The following is a 4,801-nucleotide window of genomic DNA, read 5'->3' on the forward strand; positions in this document are numbered from 1 at the left end:
TATTAAATTGGGGAACGGGGCTACAACTCTTAAAACGACTGACCAGGTCATTACATAGACCACCTCCAATTGCAGCAAACAATTTCGAGTTAAAGCAAGGGTTGCTTTAAACCTTTCAGAATTTTTGTGTCTTTAGAGAGAAGATAAATGATGATCCAAACACACATCTAATGGACTTCGAGGAGATTATGAATACCTTTCAATGCAATAGTGTGTTACAAGATGCAGTTTACTTAAGGGCACTCCCCTTCACACTCAAAGATGATGCAAAACAGTGGCTTCGAAGCTTACCTAATGGATCGATTCGAACATGGGATGAGATGACCGGAAAATTTCTTAATAAATATTTCTCATCAGCTAAAACAGGCAAGTTTAGAAGAGAAATCCATAACTTCTTCCAGAAAGAGAATGAAACTGTTTTTGAAGGTTGGAAGAGGTTTAAGGAGATTGTTAGAAAGTGTCAACATAGTGGAATTGAACTTGGATACAACTCTAGGACTTTTGGGATGGATTGACACCGACCTCACGTAGAACATTTAGTAATGCAGCTAGACGACCGTTGATAAAACAAACTCCAAAGGAGATAGTTACAATTCTTGATGAGTTATCTGAAGATGCTAATCAGTGGCCCTCTAAGAGTGCTGAAAGAAGAAGATCAACTGGTGTTCACCAGGTTAATGCTAACACATTTGTGCAGGTACATCTTGATGTTATGGCCAAAGAGATAAGGAAGTTAACCTTAGCCTCGATACAAAGTGAGCCTCATGCAACTTGTGATATATGTGGAAGAGGACACCCTACTCATAAGTGTCAAGCCTCAACTGAGGAAGTGAATGCTAGGAAAACTATAATTTTAATGCAATTGGTCAGAAGCACCCTGGTTTTTCATGGAGTTCACATGGGGGTACTGCGAATGCTTGGCAACAAAATAACTCTAGACCCCAGGGACAAGGAGCTCCAGCATTCCAAAATCAGCAGAGGCGGCAATTTCAGCCTCAACAGCCCATTCACTCTGGCATAGAAGATCTAAAAACTGATGAGAGGCTTGAAATTCATAGCGCAGCTATCCGAGAACATGGAGCAACTATCAAAGAAATAGGTACTGATTTTCGAAACTTGGAAAGACAGGTTGGGCAGTTAGCCACTCTATTGTCTGAGAAGATTCCAAGAACACTCCCCGCTGATACTGAAAGAAACCCCAAAGAAACAGTGAATGATGTGACTTTGAGAAGTGGGCAAGTGTTGAAAGATCCTACCCCGATCCAAAAAGAGGTGATACGTGAAAAAAAAGTGGGGAGCAGCTAAAAAGTGATGATGACAAGAAGAAGAAGGGCCCGATGAAAACTGAAAAGAAGAACAAGGAAGAAAAATCAAGAAGGGGAGAATCTGTGAAGAGCGAGCATATGCATGCTTTACCTTTCCCTCAAAAGCTATGTAGAGAAAAGCTGGACAAGCAATTTGAGAGATTTTTGGATGTGCTAAAACAAGTCCATGTAAACTTACCATTTACAAAAGTGCTCTCACAAATGCCAGCTTATGCCAAATTCTTGAAGGAGATTCTGACAAAGAAGAAAAAGATAGAAGAGACCTCAGTGGTCAAACTCACAGAGCATTGCAGTGCGATATTGCATAACAAACTCCCACAAAAGTGTGGAGATCCAGGGAGTTTTACTATACCTTGTTCTTTAGGCTCTATTAATTTTGATAGATCTTTATGTGATTCTGGTGCCTCAATTAACTTATTTCCTCAATTTATTTACAGGAAACTGGAGAAAGAGATTGGAGAGATAAGGTCAGTGCCAATATCTTTGCAGCTGGCAGACCAAACGACTCTGATACCCGAGGGAATAGTGGAAGATATCTTAGTTTGGGTAGATAAATTTATATTTCCTTTTTTATATTAGTGAATATGGAGGAGAACAAAGAGGTCCCCCTCATCTTAGAAAGACCACTCTTAGCAACGGGTAGAGTAATACTAGATATACATGAGAGAAAGCTCATGCTTAAAGTGGGTGAGGAGACTGTGACTTTCGATATGAATGTATAAAACGGGGTACAAAAGGAAAAACCAGCTGCAAGTGTTGAGTGAAAAGTGAAGGGCTCAAAAGAGAAGGCTGCACTGAGTGAGAAAGATAAGTGTGGGGTGTACCCCGAAAAGGCTGAGAAGAAGTTTTCTGCATGGATGTGCGCATTAGTTCGAAGGCGAGGAATGGAGCCCGACTTTGACTCAGACCCCGACTAGATGTTCAAGGAAGTTTCCTTTACCTTATGTTTTTTAATTGTGTGTCACGAGGACATGTCACAACTTAAAGTGTGGGGTGGGGTATAATTGTATGTTATATGTATATGTGTTAGTTTTATTAGTTGTAGCAGTGGAAAATTAAAAAAAAAGACATAAAAATTGAAAAAAGTTTCTATTTTTCCCAACGATGGATATCATTCATCGGGTTTCTTGAGGGATTAAAGTTGAAATAAAAAGACAAAAAGATTTTCTTTTGTTAGGTAGTGTAATAATTCCCCCTTGGTGTTTCTTTGTGCCGCGGTTCTTTTCCAAGGGTTTTATTTGAACCGTGTGTAGTTAGATTTTTTAGGAGTAGGAAACCTTGTGCTATGATTTGAAATGAAAGCAATATCTCCTGACTTTATTATGCCTTGAGAATAGTGAGTGCTTTAATTGTGACGCTTAGGCTCAGTTTTTGACTCTTGTATAAGTACCTTAAATTGTATGATCTTAACTTTTCTTAACTGCTTCAACTAGAGTGTCTTGATGAGTTCGATCCTGAGTGAGTTATGTTCCATGTGTGTGCGAGGTTTTGTGTTATTCGGTGCATTGCATTTGACGTCTAGAACTTGCCCCATATTTTTGCAAAGTGAAATAGTAGTTGTATTCAGTCTTGGAAGTGATGTAGGCATTTCTTTGTTGAGCCAGTTATAACCTTTTTACCCACCTAATTGTTATGTATCTTAGTTAACCCTTTTGAGCCTGCAATTCTGTTTCTTTGGCAACCACATTACAAGCCTTACGCATTTGTTCAAATTGACCATCTATTTAAACCTTGCACTTATCGTGGGCACTTAAAATTTGTTATGAACTTTGTGAAAGTTGAAGTGTGGGGTGGTTGGTTTGGCTTTTGAGTGGAACTAATGAAATAAAGAGATAAGTGCGTTGTTTTGAAAAAGTAAGAGCCATTTGAATTGAATAAGAAAAGAAAAAGAAAAAATGTTGTATTGTGTGAAAACAAAAATATTTCTTGATAGTGGTGACTCTTGATGTATTTGTGCTTAAAAAAGTTGGGAGTTGACGTATATTTATGTGAATGTGGATTTATGGTTTGACATAAGTGTGGGGTTTTGAATTGTTAATGTATATGTATTAAAGTGCTTAGGGAGGTGTAGTCACTCTTATAATTAAATGTATCCTACCCATTCTACAGCCTACATTACAACCAAGTAAAGTCCTACTCGACTAAATGAGCTCAATTAGTAGAGTAATACACTACGCGCAAGCCTATGGTGCATCTTTTGTGGCATATGAATGTTGCTTCTGAGAGTGAGCGAATTCTTTCTATCTTGAGTTCCTAATTGTTCTAAATTTCTATTTGTTTGTGGAACTACTCTCTATTGTTGTGTGAGGGAACTTGATTCATGAAGGAAAGGTAATATAGTTGACCTATATGTTAGAATAAGTGAGCGAGTTATAAATAATGCGTGGTTATTTTGAGTCAAATTTTGAGGCTAGGATGTTACGGTATTGTACTTAATCTGTTTTAAATATTCTTGGTGTGATGAGTAAGGAAAGTTGTTTTAAAAGGTTGTGTCCGTATGAAGTGTAGTTTTATTGCTCGAGGACGAGAAATGGTTTAAGTGTGGGGTGTTGATGGTAGGCTATAATTTCGTATTTTAGTCACTTATTGCACTCTAATTTACTGCACTTTTATTGTGTTTGAGCTTTAATCGCTAGTGTTTTGTACGTATTATGTGTTTTATGCCCTGTAGGAGTGATTCCGAGTGATGTAGATGTTATGGAATGAATTTGAGTGCTTTGGAGCTTTGAAGTCTGAGTAAAATCCCAAGGTATTAAGCCGGGATCATGTTCGGGGATCGAGGACCAAGTCTAGATGTCAAAACGCAAGAAAGTTCAGTACTCTGAGGAAAGTCCCCACGCGCCGCGACTGCCATTTTCCTGTTGTCTGTCAGAAATCAACTCTCTGGATTTCCACACTAATGCCCCGCATGGCACGGCGCCCCATGCGGTGTGCCTGTGCAATTTTTATAGAGTAAATGTCCTATTTCGGCTAGGAAAAGGTGATTTCATTTGGGCCCGATCCTACATGGTATAAATACATGGAAAACGTTATTTTCTGGACTTTTGACATATTGAAGACCTAAGGAGGCTAAGGAGGAGTTGAAGAAGCAAAAGCACAAGGATTTCATCACTCAATAATTAAACAAGACCCGAGTTTGGATCGTTTTATGTTTTCCTTTACTTTAAACATATTAGTAACGAATTGCTCCATATCTATGGAGTAATTCTCTTTAGGGTTTGATGGATTTAGTGTATTGATGATTGTTTGTGGATTATAACTCTAGTTTTACGTATTGAAGCGATTTTGGATGATTTAATTGTTGCATCTATATTCACCTGTTCATGTAATCGAGAGAGGCATAACTTGTGATTTCTTTGCATTATATTGTTGGTTGAGTTCATTAATTCTTTTTAGTAATAGAAAAAGGCTAGCTGAATCATTTATTATACCTAGTTAGGAGGATAATCGAGAGAGTTTCTCCTAAAGACCAATCC

The 4,801-nt window shown here is 38.1% G+C and overlaps 1 non-coding gene across 1 annotated transcript; it reads right to left on the minus strand.

Moving 5' to 3' along the window:
* Window positions 1-368: 368 nt before the first annotated feature.
* LOC142168513 (small nucleolar RNA R71) lies at window positions 369-475 on the minus strand. Its single transcript, XR_012698369.1, has one exon. It is a non-coding gene; the product is annotated as a small nucleolar RNA R71 (small nucleolar RNA).
* Window positions 476-4,801: the final 4,326 nt, after the last annotated feature.

Source organism: Nicotiana tabacum, chromosome 13, assembly GCF_000715075.1.
Source record: "Nicotiana tabacum cultivar K326 chromosome 13, ASM71507v2, whole genome shotgun sequence".
Classification (NCBI taxonomy): Eukaryota; Viridiplantae; Streptophyta; class Magnoliopsida; order Solanales; family Solanaceae; genus Nicotiana; species Nicotiana tabacum.